The sequence below is a fragment of the Littorina saxatilis genome, linkage group LG13, assembly GCF_037325665.1.
Source record: "Littorina saxatilis isolate snail1 linkage group LG13, US_GU_Lsax_2.0, whole genome shotgun sequence".
In the NCBI taxonomy this organism is placed as follows: domain Eukaryota; kingdom Metazoa; phylum Mollusca; class Gastropoda; order Littorinimorpha; family Littorinidae; genus Littorina; species Littorina saxatilis.
The window spans coordinates 22,004,764-22,028,472 of record NC_090257.1 but is presented as its reverse complement, the minus strand read 5'-3'; the positions used below and the strand labels follow the sequence as shown (position 1 = coordinate 22,028,472).

Below are 23,709 nucleotides of genomic sequence, written 5' to 3'. Positions count from 1 at the left end.
CGACTGCTAGCGCGGTCTCGGAGAAACACTGACTGTCTTGATCTGTGTTTGTTTGTTCGTTCATGAGCTGAAACTCCCACGGCTTTTACGTGTATGACCGTTTTTACCCCGGAATTTAGGCAGCCATACGCCGCTTTCGGAGGAAGCATGCTGGGTATTTTCGTGTTTCTATAACCCACCGAACTCTGACATGGATTACAGGATCTTTTTCGTGCGCACTTGGTCTTGTGCTTGCGTGTACACACGGGGGTGTTCGGACACCGAGGAGAGTCTGCACACAAAGTTGACTCTGAGAAATAAATCTCTCGCCGAACGTGGAGACGAACTCACGCTGACAGCGGCCAACTGGATACAAATCCAGCGCGCTACCGACTGAGCTACATCCCCGCCCTGATCTGTGTAAAATGTCATATTTTGGTCAAAAATACAAATAACATTTATGTATTGATCGATTCTGGTCAGAATTCCTTTTAGTTCTTTCGATTGACCGCACACAAACTTGCACTATTTTGTAGTCTCGGCTGGCCGCCTAAATATGAATTTTTGTCAGCCTCTGACGTCACATAGCTCAAAGAAGGAAAATCCAATGTTCAATCGATTCATATTTGGTTCCAGACAATCGCCGTTCGGACAATCACCCCTCCCCCCCCCCCCCCCTCCACTCCACCGCTCCACCCCACCGACTGCCCCCTGGACCACTGCCCCCTAGAACAATTGAACCCCCTCTCCGTATTCTTTTGCGTGTAGGTATTGACCTAAGGCCCCTCCCCCAAAAAAAGTCTGTTTACGGTATCCCGACCGACCCTATTTTTTTCGCGCGACCCTACACTTTTTTTTGGCATTTTCGGGGGGGGGGGGGGGGGGAACTTTGGTTTTTGGCAAAATAACTTAAAAATATGTTTTTTTGGAGAAAAAAAATAAAAATCCCGACCTACCGACCCTATTTTTTTGGCCTATGTTACCGTAAACAGACTATTTTGTTGTTGTTGGCATAATAAATGTTTTGTTGCTGTTTCGAGGAATCCTGATGTAAGTTTAATGTGAACATAAGTGTATATAACTCAAAGATCCTTCCTGATTTCAAACGTAGATTTGTTTGTATGTGTCCTAGGAAAACGTGGACACATTTGTTCTTGTGTAATTTATACGTCATATGAGGAATTAGGGTACGTCTAATTATATTCTTTTGCCTGAGCTCCTTTGAAATTGTTTTTGCCCTTCTTGTTGTTGAACATCTTTTTTTTCTTTTTTTCTCTTTTTTTTGGGGGGGTGGGTTTTGCTTTCTATCTCCTTGCACGTTCGATGTTTGCAGTTCTATTTCTTGAACTTTTGACAGACGAATGCAAATTCAAATGTAAACATCTTAAATCTTATTGCTCCTGAAGAATGGTGTTTTGAAATTCTCATCTACACACATGCGTTATTAGTGTGGGGTATTTGCTTCAGAGGTTTACAGACAAACATCATATCTCTTCACACACGCTTGCGAACACCACTCAGAACCCAACACTTCATTTTAGCTAACATTTGCGAACACTTTGGGTTCGTCTGTTGACATACTGAACTCTATAAACCTCAGCGCTCATGAGGGATCTAAAAGGCACCAATTTGCAATTAAGTGCCAAGAAGAATATTTCTCAGATTCGCCGGTACACGCGCCCTCACTTTGACGTCAATAACGACAAGGGCCGGTGGCAATGTGGTTGAAACATCGCGCAGCTGCGTCTGTGGTTATAGGTTCGAATCGTGGTCGGTGCAGGAGAGAAATGTGTTCGAAAAATATGATACGATTCGATTTGCGTTTGTTTGTTTGCTTGTTTGTGTATTTGTTGTGTTGATTTTTACTTTGTTTCTCGCAATGAGTTACTGGTTTCTGTTCTACCTGTGTCTGTATGAAATGCATCAAAATCGTTGCAATCGGTTAAACCCAGACTCACTCACTCATACATTTGCAAAATTAGGCCTTGGGGTCAGTGGTCAATCAATCAATCAATCAATATGAGGCTTATATCGCGCGTATTCCGTGGGTACAGTTCTAAGCGCAGGGATTTGTAAAAAAAAAAATTTTGTTTATGCAATTTATATCGCGCACATATTCAAGGCGCAGGTATTTATCTATGCCGTGTGAGATGGAATTTTTTTTACACAATACATCACGCATTCACATCGGCCAGCAGATCGCAGCCATTTCGGCGCATATCCTACTTTTCACGGCCTATTATTCCAAGTCACACGGGTATTTTGGTGGACATTTTTATCTATGCCTGTACAATTTTGCCAGGAAAGACCCTTTTGTCAATCGTTGGATCTTTAACGTGCACACCCCAATGTAGTGTACACGAAGAGACCTCGGTTTTTCGTCTCATCCGAAAGACTAGCACTTGAACCCACCACCTAGGTTAGGAAAGGGGGGAGAAAATTGCTAACGCCCTGACCCAGGGTCGAACTCGCAACCTCTCGCTTCCGAGTGCAAGTGCGTTACCACTCGGCCACCCAGTCCACGATGATAATATACACACAATTTCGCTCTGTCGGGTTTCAATGAGGCGTTGGTCGGGCGTCAATCCACGATGACAACCTCCACGTTTTAAATTGAAGCCTTTAAGTTTGTCAGTGGAGTTCAATGAGGCTCATCGATCTAGCTCTAAACCCGCCTTGACCACCTGTAATGGGTGACCGATGGATTGCCACCTTGACGTGGTCAGGGGACTCGCGCGCCCCAGCGACCCATAGAGGGGTAAAGCGCAATCCACTGGTCCTCCAAGTTGGGGATTGGGCACTGGGCTAACAACCCAGACCCTTAAAAAAAAGGTTTGTTACGGAAACAGCAACAAAGGAAACCAACACTACTTCGTGTGACGGGCTTCCAAAGTCATCATCGATCTAAAAAAAACCACCACCAATCTATTACTTACCTAGCCCTGATCCGACCTAAAACCAACATAACTGCTCCCATGTGTCCTACCGAGTCGTGACTGAAATGATGATAAGACGATTGCCTCGGTTGCTCCAAATCGATCTTATTAACGTGTAAATCACTAGTTACTGTCGAACAAAATTCAATCACTTTATCCCGTGTGTTACTATTTATCGCCAAAAAAGTGAGGATGAAAGCTCATTTGCCGTCAATGTCGAGTAATCCGCCTCATAAAAAGCGATTTGGAGACAAGAGACTTTACTGTTAATGACTGATGGTGAATATATTAGTTAGAGTGTAAATACCATTCGGTAAGAGTCTCACATGTGGAACTCGGTCTGGATGTTACTGTTTTGGGCGTGTTGTTTATCGGAAAAGAAGTGGAGAAGAAAGCTTATACGCCGTACATGTCGGTGAAAGTTCTTATTAAAAGTACTTCTGAGAGAATTTACCCATAATGGATGCTTGTTATATATATATATCTATATATAACTACAATTTGGTAGACTGGTTCTCGTTCCATATCTTGAACCCATTTTTTTTCTCGGTAAATAGCATTCGGCAAATGTGACTTGCGTTCCTGAAATTGAACCCGGTTGTTGTCTTTTGGTTGTTGTTTTTTGGTTGAAAGAAGTCTGACTGTAACTTACTGTTTTGCAATAGGATATAGGCATAGTGGGCCATTCTGCTCTATAATGATTGTTGTGATGATGATGATGATGATGATGATGATGATGATGATGATGATGAATGATTGTTGTGATAATGATGATGATGATGATGCTGCTGCTGATGATGCTGCTGCTGCTGCTGCTGCTGATGATGATGATAATGATGATGCTGCTGCTGCTGCTGCTGAACTGCTAATGATGATGATGACTAGAAAAAGAAAGGAAGAAGACGCGGAGGAGGACAAATACGATAGTGGTGATGATTACAACGACGTCAGTGATGATGACGAAAACGAAGACGGTGATGGAAGTATGAACAGCTTAGAAACATATTCAGTTATTGCTCCGGTGTGAACGCGAAGTAATGAGAAATGTAAACTGGCAAACATGACTCCAACAAACACTTCTATTTAAACAAAAACAACACCATAATAAATGAGAAACCCGTCCAAGAATAACTCTTTCAGCCCTCGTGAAATCGTTCAGTCAAGGATTGATACAATGTAGAAAAGAGTAAATTGCGCCAGAAAATACAATACAAAACAAAACAAAACAGAAACGCATGTTCCGAAAACTGCCCAGAACAAAGTGCGGCTTGATTAACTTTTGATTTGCGAAACTACATGTCAGACGAAGTTTTCGTTTCGTCCTGAGATGTTTGTGCTTTTGGACACCGTCCCCTGGGAGATGTTTGCAATCTTGCCATTCATCGACTACGAGATTAGGCTACCCGAGATAACGCGATATTTCTTGCAAGTCAAGATATTATCTTCGATCGGTTCTGATTACTATCTGTTCTCGTTAAAGTCTCGCGAGACTTCAAGCTCTCCCTCCTCTTTCACCCCCCCCCCCTCCCCTGCTAAACGCCCTCTATCATGCCCGATCGCGACTACCTTCATCCTCTTTTCCGGAGTGTTTGACTCACACAATCTGCTGTGACCAAAAATAGCTCTTGCCTTCACTTCTCTTCTTCTTTTTATAATTTTTTTTATTTTTTTTACATTTAGTCAAATTTTGACTAAATCTTTTATCATAGTCGGGGAATCGAGACGAGGGTGGTGGTGGTGGTGGTGTGTGTGTGTGTGTGTGTGTGTGTGTGTGGAGCGATTCAGAGAAAGCTACTAGACCGATCTTCATGAAATTTCACATGAAAGTTTGTGGGTATGATATTCCCACACGTGGTTTTCTTGTTTTCGATAAATGTCTTTGATGACGTCATATCCGGCTTTTTGTGAAAGTTGAGGCAGCACTGTCACGCCCTCATTTTTCAACCAAGTTGGTTGAAATTTTGGTCAAGTAATCTTCGACGAAGCCCGGACTTTGGTATTGCTTGGTTGCTTAAAAAGTAGTTAACTAGTTTTCTTAATAAAGTTGTCATTACAATACATTTTTAACTGACAGATTTAAAAATGATGGCATTTCGTATTCCTCAATTTCTCCTAAATTCAAAAATATATAGATATGTCATGTTTACTCCAAAAATGTGCTCAGAATTACAGAAAATAGGTTAAGTAGGCCTAAGTACTACTTTGCACGCTACGATGAGACGAGCGTGACCCGCCTCAGTCTTTGGGTGTGGTTAGTCGAGACTATCTGAAATATAGTCTCCGCGGCGACGACTGTTTGTTGGTGTTAATCTGTTACTTTGATGCCGACAGCTTGACTAAATGTTTTTATATCGCTTCACGCGACTTGTTTTGTTTTTTGTTTTGTGTGCGTTGTCAAGCAAGATTGTGCCACCCCCCCTTTTTCACCGCCAGGGCTTTAAACAAATGAACAATGATTGATCAATCAAAAGGTCCTTCCCTGAGCACGTTTACAACCAATCGAATCTCGCCGTTACTAAGTTGACCCCCGAAGCTGATGACAACCAATCGAATCACGCCAAGGCTTTGACTGCGAAGTGACGCTGTGAGCAGACGATGGTTTCTAGTCAAAAGTGAATGGAGGAAAGGTGGGGCGGAACGAGAGGTGGGGCGGAATGATAAGGGGGGGGGGGGGGGGTGCGAGGTGAAGGGGTGTGGGAGCTCACACAGGAGACAATTGCTAGCGGGGATAAGCAGAAACGACAGGAACAGAATGACTTGTCGAGAACTTTTTCGCCTCCCGGCCTGTCTGGTAATCTACGCTAACTGAATTACACGATTCTCTCCACGACAAAGGTGTCGGGGTGGGTGTGCGGCGTTGAGTGATGATTTGACGTCACACGCCGGGAGAAGTGATGTCACTATCGCTCATATTGACCTAGCCTACTTTAGGGAAGCGAAAGAAGTTTACATGGGAGAATGTTCGGAACCAGAAATCCCTGTCAGAGTTTGTGAATGTGTGGAAGGACGGAACAGAGAGGCAAGTACTCCGAAATTAAAACGAAATGGAAATAAAACAACATTTGAACTAATGCATGGTATTGTAGCTCGGAGAGGCGAGCTGTTCGTCTTCATTGTCGCGTTCGTGTCTGTTTCTATGTGCCTGTGTGTGTGTACGGGTGGGGCCAATAATATAAAGAATTTGTTCTTTTAAAGGCACAGTAAGCCTCCCGTAAACCATCACAGAGCTCCCCGAGCGTCTAAATACAGTACAAGCATACTTCCATTTGAACGCTCACCGAACGGGAACATCCTGGCTGCTTTCTGTCGAGCGTGAGACATTTTCAAAGAATTTATTTTCGTAGACTTGTTCCGTTAACAACAACGGCGCCTCGTTTTTGCGCTCGACCTAACTTTTAAAATCTAAATAATAAATTGACAGCTTGTTACACAAACATTCTTTAATCATAAAAGAATTCGTTTTTCATCAAGACAAGATCAGAACAATTCGAAGTTGTGAAAGTTTAAAAAAAGAAAAGCCCGGAAGCAGGGTCACGCAAGGGTCGTAGCAGACGACGGCCGGTTTATCAGTGCAAATCGCCGTTCCTCTCAACAGTCAAAAGCCATCGCTAGAGTTCTTGTGAACCACAGCCGTTGTTTCGTGCATAAAAAAAACGTGCTATTGTAGATAAGCTCACGTCGAGTCGCATTCAAATGACTAACTATGACGACTGCATTGTGAAAAGGGAAAACTGGATCACACGGGTTCACGATGGCTCAGGGGTAAGATAAACCACGCAATAATAAATTCTTTGAAAATTGTTCGCTCTTTACGGAGGGCACCTAGGATGTTCTCAATTGGTGAGTGTTTAAATGAAATGGTGTTTGTACTGTGTGTAAAAGCCTGACCGTATCTGTGATGGTTTACGGGAGGCTTACTCTGCCTTTAAGCTCATACATAGCTTCAAAAGACAAGATAGGTTAGTTATGTGAACGTTTAATGTTTGACAAAACAAGACATTCGCAAGCACATCAACCCAACGGTCTTATAGCCGCCAAGACAGACACATAAGAATGACACACACACACAGACACACACACAGACACAACACAGACACAGACACACACGCACACACACACACACACACACACACACACACACACACACACACACAACACATTTTTTTTAAAGAAGCAAAACTAGTAGCGGAAGGGCCCCTAATATGGACCACTTTTTGTTTATTGCTGATAACTAGCTTGTTTTCTAGCGAAGAAGTTTCATTTTGTGGTTGGTAGTCCTTCTCTCTTAGTTGAACAGTTAGGCCTAATTAGAGTGAAATAGCTTTGATAGACCTTCAGAAAAAATCACAAATGGTCCATATTAGGAGCCTGGGCGCCCAATATGGACCAGTGGAGCGGCCTTCACGAAACACTGACACTGTAAAAAGCCCCCTATACTTCAAAATAACATGATACAACTTAGTGTGCAAGTCAGACTAATTCAAATATGCTTTAGATTTAGCTGTTTCGGGTTGATGAGGGCATTATTTGAAGTACACCAGGAAACTGAAGAAGCTTATCAAAAACAGAGTGAAAATAAGTGAAATTATCAACTTCCACCAAAAAAAGACTATTTGTTATTTTTTTTTTAAATCTCGAGGGCTAGTTATAGATTATTTTCAGCAAGCTTCTTAATGAATTAATTAAAATTGCCTTTACTTTTTATTTTCTTCGATTTGTTGAAGGTGGTCCATATTAGGGGACTCACACATACTTTGAGGTTTTGCTATTATTTTTTGTTTGCAGTAGAAACTCGGGGTACATACTGTTAAAATGTAACAAATACTGCCTTAGCTGTCATATATAGCCATTTTTGTGTTATGAAAGCTTTGGCTGTGGACAGAAACGAGGCGGCAAATTTAGAGTGAACGCTGCCAAAAGTGAAAAAAAGCGAAAAAGCCTAACGGTTTTGAGGTTTGTGTTGACATGTGCAACTCATCCAGAGAGGGTGAATAAAGCGAATGAAATTGTTTTGAGTGCTCTAGCGCCGTTAGTTTGTCAGAACAGGAGGTGGTCCATATTAGGAGCCGGTCCATATTAGGAGCCTTTCCCCTATGTCTTGAATGCGATCTCTGGTACGGAGATGGTCGGAGTCAAAAGGAATGACCTTTCTGTCAATATTGTGTTAAAGAAAGTGTTTGTGAACGATTAATGGATTTCGCTCAATGTATATGTAGACACATACATTTGAAGCGACACATTCAGCCGCCAAGACACACCGATTATGCCATATGACACCAGAACAGCATCAAACTTCAACGGTCATACTTTGTTGATAAAGCATCAAACAGAATTCAACGAAAGCCGCACAGAAGTGTCATAATACGTAAGTACCCTTAATCCACTCAATCAAAGTCTGAGATTCAACAGTACAATCTGTAGACTCTGCTGATTCCGCGGATATTGCTGATTCTGCGGATATTGCTGATTCCGCGGATATTACTGATTCCGCGGATTGCTCAGCGTCTGCGGAAAAATCCACCTCACTCTGACCCACTGCCGATTGAACAGGGTTGGAAGGCGCGAAGCAACGTTCGGAATGTTCCGCGTCTGCGCTTTGTCCCATGGTGAGGCTATTCCCTGGAGCAGCAGACGACACACGCGGTATTCCTCTGCCGGGCGTTTGAGGTCGCCCAGGAGTTAAAGCTGGTCGGAAAATGATTGGAGTTTCTCGCTTCATTGCTTGCAATCTCCTCTTTCTCAAGAAAACGGCAATTCCCACGACAAGCAGAACGACAACTATAGCTGTGGCCCCGAACACAGAAGCCAGCGTCCTAATCAGTGCATGTGTTGCTGTGCTCTGTCTATTTTTGGTCTCACTCTCAAGATCCTCTATAGTGCCTGCGAAGAGTGTGTGGTTCCACGTCAAAGAATCGTTTGCAGCACTCATGGTCGCTGCGTCGCTTTGGTCACAAAGCGTACTTGGTGTTTCAAAAGGCGTCAATGTAGGCGTACGTAGATGTCTTCTTCGCCGTTGTTGGGATGTTGGTGGTAGTAGCAGTAGTAGTAGTAGCAGCAGTTTTGTGCGTCGTAGAGTAGTCAGTTCGTATGATGGTGAAATGGACACTTCGGTTAAGCTTGGTTTGAAGCCAGATATTCATTGGACGAAGTCGGCTTCTCAAAGTCTACTTCACGAAGCTCGTCGCATGAAGCTTTGGTTCTGAATTGTCAGTAAAAAACAACTTCCCGAAGTCAACTTTGGCTCAATTCAGGACAGCGTTTACTGGGGCCGTGCCTCAAATAGCACTGTACCTCTGTCGTTCTGTCTAGGGAAACCAGCAGAATGTTCGGAATGTGGACACGCGGAGGGGTCAAACGTTGTGTCCGGAATACGCTGACCAGTGATGGGATCCAACGGGACTAGGTGTGACAGTGAGTGTACGGGTTTGAAGAACGGTAGGATCTGGTTCGTAGGGTTCTGATGGTCGTAGATCACTGTGACCTGTGATGAGCAGACATACGAGAAGACTTGTTGAACGGTATTATGGATCAACGAATAAATACAAAGAAGAAAGAATGTACTCAATTAACGTAGGAAGAGAAATATAAAGGCCTCAAGAGAAAGACAACTGGCATAGATAAACATAGAAAGCATTGCGCGCGTGGAAGCGGCGGGGAGAGAGAGAGAGAGAGAGAGAGAGAGAGAGAGAGAGAGAGAGAGAGAGAGAGAGAGAGAGAGAGAGAGAGAGAGAGAGAGCTCAAAACACAGTCAGTCAGTCAGTCAGATAGACAGACAGACAGACAGACAGACATATTCACTGACACACACACACACACACACACACACACACACATAAACAGGCAAGCAGGCAGGCAAGCAAGAAGGCACACACACACACACACACACACACACACACACAAACAGGCAAGCAGGCAGGCAAGCAGGCAGGCAAGAAAGCACACACACACACACACACACACACACACACACACACACACACACACACACACACACACACACACACACAGCAAAACGGTTCATGGGTAACTTACAAGACCAACATGATAGCCTCTCCCTCACTTCACAAACGTTCCAGTTACATGCGAGGGGTAGTAAGCCTTGAAGACTTGGGCATCTTTACTGGTCGTCACTTCCTCCGTGCCTTCCACCGAGTTTGTGAATAACCCCTTGCAGTCTAATCCTCACCTGCGATGCTGGGGGTAGACCTGCAGCAAAGATCGTGATATCAATAAAGCCGCAGGTATATTATATATGATGATCTAGCTGCTTGTGTAAAGGAATCTATTCTAGGAAACAGCTTCTTCCTGGTTTGCTTCGGTCAAAGCCCCCGCATGTAGCGCACTTGGTCTTGTGCTTGCGTGAAGGGGGATAAGGCAATAGCAGGTCTGCACAAAAGTTGACCTAGGAGATCGGACAAATCTCCACCCTTAACCCACCAGGCGGCCGCGGCCGGGATTTGAACTCACGACCTTCCGACTAGGAGGCCGATATTTGATCTACCTCCCATGAAGTGTGTGCATGCAGCGAACTGCACGATGATTTCTATGGCTGTGACAACACTGGTTGGCCAGCATCCACAAAAACAGACCAACACGATCATTTCTATGGCTGTGACAACACTGGTTGGCCAGCATCCACGAAAACAGACCAACACGATCATTTCTATGGCTGTGACAACACTGGTTGGCCAGCATCCACGAAAACAGACCAACACGATCATTTCTATGGCTGTGACAACACTGGTTGGCCAGCATCCACGAAAACAGACCAACACGATCATTTCTATGGCTGTGACAACACTGGTTGGCCAGCATCCACGAAAACAGACCAACACGATCATTTCTATGGCTGTGACAACACTGGTTGGCCAGCATCCACGAAAACAGACCAACACGATCATTTCTATGGCTGTGACAACACTGGTTGGCCAGCATCCACGAAAACAGACCAACACGATCATTTCTATGGCTGTGACAACACTGGTTGGCCAGCATCCACGAAAACAGACCAACACGATCATTTCTAAGGCTGTGACAACACTGGTTGGCCAGCATCCACGAAAACAGACCAACACGATCATTTCTATGGCTGTGACAACACTGGTTGGCCAGCATCCACGAAAACAGACCAACACGATCATTTCTATGGCTGTGACAACACTGGTTGGCCAGCATCCACGAAAACAGACCAACACGATCATTTCTATGGCTGTGACAACACTGGTTGGCCAGCATCCACGAAAACAGACCAACACGATCATTTCTAAGGCTGTGACAACACTGGTTGGCCAGCATCCACGAAAACAGACCAACACGATCATTTCTATGGCTGTGACAACACTGGTTGGCCAGCATCCACGAAAACAGACCAACACGATCATTTCTATGGCTGTGACAACACTGGTTGGCCAGCATCCACGAAAACAGACCAACACGATCATTTCTATGGCTGTGACAACACTGGTTGGCCAGCATCCACGAAAACAGACCAACACGATCATTTCTATGGCTGTGACAACACTGGTTGGCCAGCATCCACGAAAACAGACCAACACGATCATTTCTATGGCTGTGACAACACTGGTTGGCCAGCATCCACGAAAACAGACCAACACGATCATTTCTAAGGCTGTGACAACACTGGTTGGCCAGCATCCACGAAAACAGACCAACACGATCATTTCTATGGCTGTGACAACACTGGTTGGCCAGCATCCACGAAAACAGACCAACACGATCATTTCTATGGCTGTGACAACACTGGTTGGCCAGCATCCACGAAAACAGACCAACACGATCATTTCTATGGCTGTGACAACACTGGTTGGCCAGCATCCACGAAAACAGACCAACACGATCATTTCTAAGGCTGTGACAACACTGGTTGGCCAGCATCCACGAAAACAGACCAACACGATCATTTCTATGGCTGTGACAACACTGGTTGGCCAGCATCCACGAAAACAGACCAACACGATCATTTCTATGGCTGTGACAACACTGGTTGGCCAGCATCCACGAAAACAGACCAACACGATCATTTCTATGGCTGTGACAACACTGGTTGGCCAGCATCCACGAAAACAGACCAACACGATCATTTCTATGGCTGTGACAACACTGGTTGGCCAGCATCCACGAAAACAGACCAACACGATCATTTCTATGGCTGTGACAACACTGGTTGGCCAGCATCCACGAAAACAGACCAACACGATCATTTCTATGGCTGTGACAACACTGGTTGGCCAGCATCCACGAAAACAGACCAACACGATCATTTCTATGGCTGTGACAACACTGGTTGGCCAGCATCCACGAAAACAGACCAACACGATCATTTCTATGGCTGTGACAACACTGGTTGGCCAGCATCCACGAAAACAGACCAACACGATCATTTCTATGGCTGTGACAACACTGGTTGGCCAGCATCCACGAAAACAGACCAACACGATCATTTCTATGGCTGTGACAACACTGGTTGGCCAGCATCCACGAAAACAGACCAACACGATCATTTCTATGGCTGTGACAACACTGGTTGGCCAGCATCCACGAAAACAGACCAACACGATGATTTCTATGGCTGTGACAACACTGGTTGGCCAGCATCCACAAAAACAGACCAACACGAACATCCAAAACAAAACAAGCAAAAAAGAAAAAGAGAGAAAAAAATCAAAACTTGACTAAATATAAAAAGAAAAGAGAAAAACGGTAACAGGCGGATTCAACAACAAAAACAACGACGTTGACGAAGCCGGCAAAGGCATCTAAAGAAGCAAACCAATTAAAACAACTAACTAATGGGTACTATTAACTTTGCTTGTATTACTCTATTGAACAATCACAACCCCAAGCTCTCCCCTTCACTATTCACAATCGTATCGCACAACACAAACTAATCAGAATAAAAAAACACAAGAAAGGGAAGTTACTGGAACGTTTAATTTGTGACAAAACAAAACGTTACAGTCACTGATCTTCGACCCAGCTGTCTTTTTAAGTGGACAGACAAACAAACACTTATAATACAGAAAATAAACTTATCTGACAAATTGTCCAGTAGCTCGCTCGGAAGACACAAGCGAGGCAATCTAATCAACTAATCAACGTACCTCGAGCAAGAAACACGTCTTTGTCCACTTTCCGTCTGGACTTGTTTCAGTGTAGTAGGCAGAGCTGTTGAAGCCTAAAATCACAGCTGTCCACTTTAGGCACACAAAAAAAGTCTATGTTTACGGTAACATAGACACACACACAAAAAAATAGGGTCGGTAGGTCGGGAATTTTTTTTCTTTTTTTCACAAAAAAACATATTCCCAGCGAAGCTGGAGGTATCCCGTGAACGCTAATACTGTAATCAATTTGAGAAATGTGCATACCGAATAATACATGATAAAGAAGGATTCTTTGTGCCCGAAAATGGGCCACAGTTGGAGATGGAAGTTCACCAAAAATTGGGACCATACTAACAAAAATACGGTGGGTAAAATTGGCGCCCCCATTTTTTGAGCAAACGCCACCCAAGGCCGCTTTGGACGGGTAGAAATTCCGTAGTTTCCAAGTCTATGGATAAAGCTCGCGTAAGAAGAATACGTCACGGTCGAAAGTCTTTGACATCAATTAATGCATCATGACGTCATGCCTCCCTGTAGTCTTTCTCTCTCGCGCGGTGTGTGTGTTTGTGTTCATTTTGTGCACATGTGTTAGTGTTACTGTTTGTGTGTGTCACTGTGTGTGTGTGTGTGTGTGTGTGTGTGTGTGTGTGTGTGTGTGTGTGTGTGTGTGTTCATTTTGTGCACATGTGTTAGTGTTAGTGTGTGTGTGTGTGTGTGTGTGTGTGTGTGTGTGTGTGTGTGTGCGTGCATGAGTCTGTACTCGTGTACGTGTGTGTGTGTGTGTGTGTGTGTGTGTGTGTGTGTGTGTGTAAGAAAGACTGAGAGAGAGGGAGAAAGAGTATGTGTGTGTGTGTGTGTGTGTGTGTGTGTGAATGTGTGTGTGCATGAGTTTGTGTGTATGTTTGTGTGTGTATGAGTGTGTATATGTGTTTGTTTGTAAAGGTGTGTGTGTCCGTCTGTCTATGTGCGTATTTGTTTGTTTGGGCCATAATTATCAGGGCGGTGCTGCTTTGAGATATAACATGCGCCACACACAAGGCAGAAGTCACAGCACAGGCTTCATGTCTCACCCAGTCACATTATTCTGACACCGGACCAACCAGTCATAGCATGCACTAACCCCATAATGCCAGACGCCAGGCGGAGCAGCCACTAGATTGCCAATTTTAAAGTCTTAGGTATGACCCGGCCTGGGTTCTAACCCACGACCTCCCGATCACGGGGCGGACGCCTTACCACAAGGCGGGGATATAGCTCAGTTGGTAGCGCGCTGGATTTGTATTCAGTTGGCCGCTGTCAGCGTGAGTTCGATCCCAGGTTGGGCGGACATTTATTTCAGAGTCAACTTTGTGTGCAGACTCTCTTCGGTGTCCGAACTCTCCCCCCGTGTACACTACATTGGGGTGTGCACGTTAAAGATCCCACGATTGACAAAAGGGTCTTTCCTGGCAAATTGCTTAGGCACAGTTAATAATTGTCTACCTATACCCGTGTGACTTGGAATAATAGGCCGTGAAAGGTAAATATGCGCCGAAATGGCTGCAATTACTGGCCGTATAAAATTTCATCTCACACTGCATCACTGCAGAGCGCCTAGAACTGTACCCACGGAATATGCGCGATATAAGCCTCATTGATTGATTGATTGATTGATTGATAGGCCAACCGTGTATGTGCGTATAAGTGTGTGTTTTGTGTGTATGAGATTTGTGTGAGTCAATGTGTGTGTGTGTGTGTGTGTGTGTTCGTGTGTGTGTTTGAGAGAGAGAGAGAGAGAGAGAGAGAGAGAGAGAGAGTGGGTGGGTGGGAGTGTGTTTGTGCGTGTGCGTAAGTGTATGTGTGTGTGTGTATGTGTGTTTGTTTGTAAAGGTGTGTATGTACGTCTGTTTATTTGCGTGTATGAAGTGTGTGTGAGAGAGTGAGTGAGTGAGTGAGTGTGAGTGAGTGTGTATTTTTGTACGTGTGTAACTTGAGGTGTGTGTGTGTGTGTGTGTGTGTGTGTGTGTGTGTGTGTGTTCGTGTGTGTGTTTGAGAGAGAGAGAAAGAGAGAGAGAGAGAGAGAGAGAGAGAGAGAGAGAGAGAGGTTTGTCTTTCGCTGGGGTATGCAGTGCCTTGGCGTTGCACATCTACTTAATTTTAAGTTAGGCTATTTTGTCAAAAAACAAAGACTTTTTTTCTTTTTTTTTCTTTCCCAAATGCCAAAACAAGAAGGGCAAAGCCCATACGACTCACATGCTTGACCTTGACCTTTACAATGACATCATACACTAAGAACTGCTTTACACATTTTTCCTACCAAAATACATGTGACCTTGACCCAAGGTCAAGGTCATCCAAGGTCATGCAACACAAAGCTGTTAATTCAAGACATAGGAAGTACAATGGTGCTTATTGGCCCTTTCTACCATGAGATATGGTCACTTTTAGTGGTTCACTACCTTATTTTGGTCACATTTCATAAGGGTCAAAGTGACCTTGACCTTGATCATATGTGACCAAATGTGTCTCATGATGAAAGCATAACATGTGCCCCACATAATTTTTAAGTTTGAAACAGTTATCTTCCATAGTTCAGGGTCAAGGTCACTTCAAAATATGTACGCAATCCAACTTTGAAGAGCTCCTGTGACCTTGACCTTGAAGCAAGGTAAACCAAACTGGTATCAAAAGATGGGGCTTACTTTGCCCTATATATCATATATAGGTGAGGTATTCAATCTCAAAAACTTCAGAGAAAATGGGAAAAATGGGAAAAATACCTGTTTTTTAGACAACATTTATGGCCCCTGCGACCTTGACCTTGAAGCAAGGTCAAGATGCTATGTATGTTTTTTGGGGCCTTGTCATCATACACCATCTTGCCAAATTTGGTACTGATAGACTGAATAGTGTCCAAGAAATATCCAACGTTAAAGTTTTCTGGACGGCCGGCCGGCCGGCCGGACGGACGGACGGACGGACGGACGGACGACTCGGGTGAGTACATAGACTCACTTTTGCTTCGCATGTGAGTCAAAAAGTCTAGGGTCGCGCGAAAAAATAGGGTCGGTCGGGATACCGTAAGCAGACTATTTTTGTTTGTTTGGCCTTATCAACACAGGCCTTGGTTGAGAGGTGCACGCAGCAAAACTGGGTGCAACCCAAATTGGTTGAACTCACAGAAAATCACAATTTGAACCAATCCGAAACTTACCTAGTTGGATGGCACCCAGTTTCGCTTCGTGTTCCCTCAGCCCAGAACTCGAATTGATTCTCAGTCATGTTGTTGCGTGCTGCGCTGAAGAATATATAATTTCTAACGTGTCTTCCATTGTCAGCATAGGCCATGAGTGGGTCGTGTTCGCGGTAATGCGTACTGTTGGGGTTGTATCGGTTGTGCAGATTACTTCAGAAAAGACGAAGAGGCACACAGCTGCACGACGTTTGTTGATTGTTGTCTTGAATCGCTGGTTTGGCCATCTGCGGACGTCCATATTTTCTTTCTTGGTGTGGTTTCAGACCAAAGCTGTGTTGTCGTCATCAGTGTGACGTAAAATTGCGTCTTAGGTCTGTCTTGGTTTACTACACCACTAGCAGATTCGGATGACCAAATCTAACAATGGCGAGAACTTGTGCGAGACCGACTTCAATCTAGGTAGTCCTCATTCCGGGCTGGTCGAGACTAGCAAAAGCTATGATAGTCTGTCCGAGGGCCTAGCAGAGGACGTTTCTAAATATTAACAAAAAAAATCAAAGCACATTTTATTAGTGTAGAGAAAGGCAGTGGCCACCTATTTTGACAAGAAAGCCATCTGAAACAACTCACCAAGAATCTGGCGGAGCACGTTTAGGATTTTTCCCGAGTGCATAGATGCCATATTGAACCGACCTGAACTGACAAAAACCCAACATATTTGCAAGAATCTTGTTGATAAATTGTTATGCATGTGTGAATATAAAAAACACAAGAAAGGTTAAGTTTATGGAGCGTTTAATTTTGGACAAAATGAAACATCCACAGAAATGTCGACCTACAAAAACAACAAACAAAAACCGATGATAACTGCTGCTGTAAAATATCTCTGAATTGTTACGGCTTCCAAAGAGCACTCAAATGCATCGAGTTTTGTCTTTTGTGTATCTTGTTTGTCCATTTTAAAGGTCGATAGGTCAAAGTTCTTTTGAATGTTTCTTTTGTTCTTCTTCTTCTTCTTCTTCTGCGTTCGTGGGCTGAAACTCCCACGTACACTCGTGGTTTTGCGCGAGTGGAATTTTAGTAACAGGTATATGGATTGACGCCACACGAAGGAAGGGAGATAAGCGCAAAACACTGGAGAAGATAAGGCCAAAAAAAAAAAGAGGTCTGTTTACGGTAACATAGGCCAAAAAAATAGGGTCGGTAGGTCGGGATTTTTTTTTATTTTATTTTTTTTTCCTCCAAAAAACCATATTTTTACGTTATTTTGCCAAAAAACCCGATTTTTTTTTATTTTTTTCCCAAATGCCAAAAAAAAGTCTAGGGTCGCGCGAAAAAAATAGGGTCGGTCGGGTTACCGTAAACAGACAATTTTTTTTTTTGGCCTAAGGAAGAGTTACTGGGAATGGATCTGGGAAGATGAACAGAAAAATCAAAATCGGTTCAGCGCTGCGCGCTGAGAGCACGTGTTGAAAATTCTCATCGACCAGGTTGTGTCCGGGGTCTACCTGAATATGCCCACCAAATTTGAAGCAGATCCATCGAGAACTTTGGCCGTGCATCGCGAACACACACACACACACACACACACACACACACACACACACACACACACACACAAGTCGTTTATATATATATATAGATATATATAAATATTATTGTTATTTTATATACAATATATAATATATACCTCTTGGTACCTCTCGTATGCATCATGTCAACCACCATAACACCATCTAGGTCTTTACAAGGAATGCCTTTATCCTTCGTATTTACACACACACACGCACTCACACACGTACGCTCTCTCTCTCTCTCTATCATTCTCTCTCTCTCTCTCTCTCTCTCTCTCTCTCTCTCTCTCTCTCTCTCTCTCTCTCTCTCTCTCTCTCTCTTCCAACAAACCATAAAACATGTCACGGCCTCACATTTTCTTAAAGAAAACGTTAAAAATAGCTGCAGACTTAATACGTGCACCGTTCCAAGAAAGATCGGAAGACAAAAAAACAAGAAGAGAGAAAGTGTGGAACTAATCCAACAAGGTAAAGTGCTGACAGCCGGAAGAGACACAGCACTCGTACAATCAGAGCAAGCGTAAACTAGTACGGCTGCAAACGTGTGTTGCGAAAGCAGAAAACAATTAGATTGTAAGTTCCCAAACGTCCACACCTGACAAAAGTTCAAGGCCACTTATGCTGCACGGAATGAGCCAACGGCGTGAAAGTGCACCGACCTTTGTCCACCCCAGATTGCTTTAATCTGGGTCTATTGGGTCAAGTTGCCAAGAAAAGCTAAGAGTACAAAGGTACCCGTGGTTGGACAGAGGCCAAAGTGGCGTACACGCGTCCTAATGTCCAAACTACAAGAGTTAGAGATCGACAAAGAAAACGAAGAAGACTACAAAAGTTTACAAAATTCAGTTTTAGCTGAGTCAGCACCACAGGCCAAGAAGTAAGCACATTACCCATCCAGGAAGCCGACATGCTTTTCTAAATATTTCACGAGGTTGTCTGCACATTTCCTGCTTAAAGCATGGGTGTTCGCCAATGGCTTTGGATGAGACGAAAAAGGGAGGTCCCTTCGTGTACACTACATTGGGGTGTGAAAGTTAAAGATCCCACGATTGACAAAAGGGTCTTTCCTGGCAAACTTGTATAGGCATAGATAAAAATGTCCACCAAAATACCCGTGTGACTTGGAATAATAGGCCGTGAAAAGTAGGATATGCGCCGAAATGGCTGCGATCTGCTGGCCGATGTGAATGCGTGATGTACTGTGTAAAAAAATTCCATCTCACACGGCATAAATAAATCCCTGCGCCTTGAATATGTGCGCGATATAAATTGCACAAAATAAAAATAAAAAAATTACAAAAAATAAATCCCTGCGCTTAGAACTGTACCCACGGAATACGCGCGATATAAGCCTCATATTGATTAATTGATTGATTGATTTGGAAACGTTTTCTGACGTTTTCAGCCGCTCAAAAATGTAATTCAAACGTCGTCTCTCCGACAGGAACGCGTTGAAGTTTAAACAAAACCACAATAATTATTCGAGTAATCCGGACATTTCCGGTATTTGATTTGACTTTACGTGAATAAACCGGAAAGGAAAACGTCAATCGATTAGCATGACCGGATTTGAGTACACTTGACAGGTTTTAATACTAATACTAATAATGAGAGCTTATATATAGCGCGAACCACAGTAAAATATGCTCTCCGCGCTTTACATATTAACTATGAATAAAACCATACTATTTAAACATCAAATACATATATACATTCTAACAAAATAACGTAACCATACATTTACAGCAACACATTATCCACTTATGGACAATACCATGCAATAGAGGCACAACTCACAAAACATAATGTACAATGAACATTAAAAAATCTTAACTTAAAATCGTGTCCGATTAAAGCTACGCTGGCGACAGTGACCAGGAAATTGTTTTAGAACTGTGAAATGCGTTGGTTTTCCTACCGTGATCACCCGGTTAAAGGTGAAAAGTTTGAAAATAATTAGACAAACACAGATTCTCTCTCTCTCTCTCTCTCTCTCTCTCTCTCTCTCTCTCTCTCTCTCTCTCTCTCTCTCTCTCTCTCTCTCTCTCTCTCTCTCTCTCTCTCTCTCTCTCTCTCTCTCTCTACTCCATCTATAATAATGTTCCCTAATGTTCGAGCATGTGTGTCACAACTATCCTCCCAAGGCATGGCGCTCACCTCTGTACCTTCAGCAGGAGAGACGACGCGCTGCAGATTATTCCAGCCCGCTACACGTTGCGTGAAAGAAAAACAGGCCAAGTACTCGTCATAATCCCTATCGCAGCATCAATAATATGCAGTGCGTCGTCTGTGCCGCTGACTCTGCGCAGGTATATTCTGCCTTTAAGGTCTCCACCGTGTGCCCCAAAAGGACAATTAGTTAGTTTTAACGATACTCTTCAGCTTTAAGAAATCAGCCAATGTAGGCACATTTGACTTTGCGTCCAACTATGTCAGCAAAAAGAGAACACGACAGTAACCAGGTTTGGTACAATCTTAGACGGGCGCTGTGGCGTGGTGGTAAGACGTCGGCCTCTTAATCGGAAGGTCGTACATGAGTTCGAATCCCGGCCGCGGCCGCCTGGTGGGTTAATAGTGAAGATTTTTCCGATCTCCCAGGTCAACTTATGTGCAGACCTGCTAGTAGCTTATTCCCCTTTGTGTGTACACGCAATCACAAGACCAAGTGCGCACGGAAAAGATCCTGTAGTCCATGTCAGAGTTCGGTGGGTTATAGAAACACGAAAATACCCAGCATGCTTCCTCCAAAAGCGGCGTATGGCTGCCTAAATGGCGGGGTAAAAACGGTCCTACACGTAAAACTCCACACGTGCTAAAACACGAGTGTACGTGGGGGTTTCAGCCCACGAACGCAGAAGAAGAAGAAGAAGAAGAAGGTACATTCTTAAAGAAAAAGTTCAAGGTTTAGGGTCACTTTTGATATGTTGACCCTCTTAATGCATTAACCACAACTGCATGTGTACAAATGAACACAGAAGCCCAAAAAGTATACTTTGAAACGGTTTTTGGCTGTTCCGAATCGTTCCACCGCTCATGACCTTTTGCAGACGTGTTTACTACGTCACACACAGCTTGTCGCTGTCTTCGTCAGGATGGTAAAAAGTAAGGAATGACGGTGCCTTATCCCCCTTCGTGTGTACACGCAAGCACAAGACCAAGTGCGCACGGAAAAGATCCTGTAATCCATGTCAGAGTTCGGTGGGTTATAGAAACACGAAAATACCCAGTATATTTCCTCCAAAAGCGGCGTATGGCTGCCTGAATGGCGGGGTAAAAACGGTCCTACACGTAAAAGTCCACTCGTGCAAAAAAACACGAGTGAACGTGGGAGTTTTAGCCCATGAACGCAGAAGAAGGAGAAGAAGAAGACTCCCGGTCCAATAACAAGTTTGACAGGTAACGTTCTGTCTCGTGAACGCTATCCTGTTCATCTCCCCAAGATCCGCCCGGGCCTTGGCAGTGATCAGAGCATCTTTCTTCCATGACATATACCCAACACCTTTAAGAGTTTGTTGTTAACTTTTTGTTTATTAAGAGAGAGACAAGGCAGAGAGAGCGAGAGAGCGAGAGAGTGAGAGAGAGAGAGAGAGAGAGATAGAGAGAGAGGGGGGAGAGGGAGAGAAATAGGGAGAGAGAGGGGGAGAGAGAGAGAGAGAGAGAGAGAGAGAGAGAGTGAGAGAGAGAGAGAGAGAGAGAGAGAGAGAGAGACTGAGAGGGAGATACAGAGACAGAAAGACAAAGAGAGGCACAAAATAGAGAGAGACAGAGAGAGAGTGTGTGTCTGATGTTGGAGAGAGATAGAGACAGGGGCGGGAAGAGACGCACAGACAGACAGACATGCAGAAAGGAAATATGAATAGAATGCATAACCTGACTCAAGATTATGATTTCTCAACGTCGAATCTTATATGCTTGACAGTGACAATGACAATGACAATGACAATTCTTTATTTAACTAATTTAATAGAATAAGCCAGGGATTAGTTTCTTTTTTTGTAAACAGAATTATGGCCCTCGCCCTAAAGAGGGACTAACTACAATGTCTAAATAATAAACAAACAAAGAAAACAATATTGTGTTTACAGATGAACTGAAGAAAGAAACCATATCATAAATGAACATAAAAATCCTCATACAGGGGAAACATGTGAGTTCAATTATTATGTTATGAAATAGTGACCTGTCAGCCATCCATTCAGGCAAAACTCACAACACCATCAACATCTCTTAAAGCTGACACATTGCCCCAATCAAATCATGCAAGCATGTGATTTAATTATGACCCAATGAACCATTGAAGCCAATTTTAACCTCATCACTCAACCCAATCGGTTCGATTAGTCATGCAGCGACATGAACAAAAGTGACTCTGAACTTAATTACTGTTTAATGTACAACTCTTGTCAATCACGAAGGGGTTGAAGTCGCAAACATGCTACAGCAATGTTAGTTTAGAATGAGGGAAGCATTATACTGCCACCTGCTGCTATGATAAATAAAACGGAATATTGATGCGATGTTCGTTGACACACAGACACACAGACACACACACAGACACAGACACACACACACACATGAACACACACACATACACACACACACACACACACACACACACACACACATACACACATGTCATACTCTATTTCACTCTCTCTTTTCCTCTAACTCTCTCTCTCTTCTTTTCACTTCCACACCCCGACACCCACCCCCCCCCCCCACACACACACCAATCTGCCTTTCCACCCTCTCCTGTCTTTCTGGACCTTCTTGTACTTCCTCTTTCTCTTTTACTTTTCCGTTGTTTTTAAAGGTGCACCACTGACACAATCGTTCCAAGTGTTCGTGACCTGCTAGATTTGATTTCACACACCAAGCCCCCACACCAATCACACAAAATCAACTTTCACATTGTTTGCCCCGGATGCACAATCCCAAACAAGCTTTGATTTATTTTGCTACGTTCGGCTGAAGTCCCCGGATGTTGCCCCTGCAAAACAAGGGGAGCCTACTGCGAAGTGGCAGTGTCGAATCGAAAGCTAATTTCTTGGACATGTTGACTTCAAAGAGTTTAATTGCCACGGTAATTGATCCTCACCTGACACTGATGAGGGGATGGGCGATGGACCGTGAGATGCTGTAGGTGTTGGTGGGTATGGGTCATTGGTTAAGTGGTTGGGTTTGGTGACGTGTGTGAGTGTGTGTGGGGTGGATGTGTGTGTGTGTGTGTGTATGTGTTTGTGTGTGTGTGTGTTAGTGATTGTGTGTGTGTTTGTGTGTGGGTGTGTGTGTATGTAAGTGTGTGTGTGTTAGTGTGTGTGTGTGTGTGTGTGTGTGTGTGTGTGTGTGTGTGTGTGTGTGAGGGTGTTAATGTGAGTGGGGGTGTTAGTTTATGTGTATGAGTGTGAGGGTGTGTATGTGAGTGGGTGTGTGTGCGTGTGTGTGTGCGTGTGTGTGTGTGTGCGCGCGTGTGTGTGTGCGTTTGTGTGTGTGTGTGCCTAAAACACTAACCTAAATAACAACTGACAACACTCTCAAAATTAATAATGGAAGAATACAAATCCGACCCGCACCCCTTTTCCAAATGTCCTGTGTCCCCCTACCCCCCCCCCCCCCCCCACCCGCTCTTTTATTTTTTGAATAAACTCATTAAAAGGAAAATCAATACAATTTAGAGGACATTTACAAACATGACAAATCAATCGCTGGAAGTGCTTAGACATCAATTGTTCGTCTTCGCTGTTCATGCAGCATTACTTCCATGGTTGCCAACAGAAAACAGATTTGTTTTCAATGAAGGAAAGAGACATACAGTTTTCACACGCCGACAGCAAACAGAACAGGTTGAAACTATATACAGTCTTCATTCTACCATACATTTTCGCTGCACTCTGTTGCTCAGTCATAGAATTACTTTGAAT

General features: G+C 43.8%; 1 long non-coding RNA gene across 1 annotated transcript; it reads right to left on the bottom strand.

Annotated features, from left to right (window-relative positions):
* Positions 1-9,160: 9,160 nt before the first annotated feature.
* On the bottom strand, positions 9,161-16,530 carry LOC138946057 (uncharacterized). Its single transcript, XR_011449185.1, has 3 exons — positions 16,233-16,530; positions 9,948-10,121; positions 9,161-9,396 (listed from the first exon to the last, which is right to left on the bottom strand). It is a non-coding gene; the product is annotated as an uncharacterized lncRNA (long non-coding RNA).
* Positions 16,531-23,709: the final 7,179 nt, after the last annotated feature.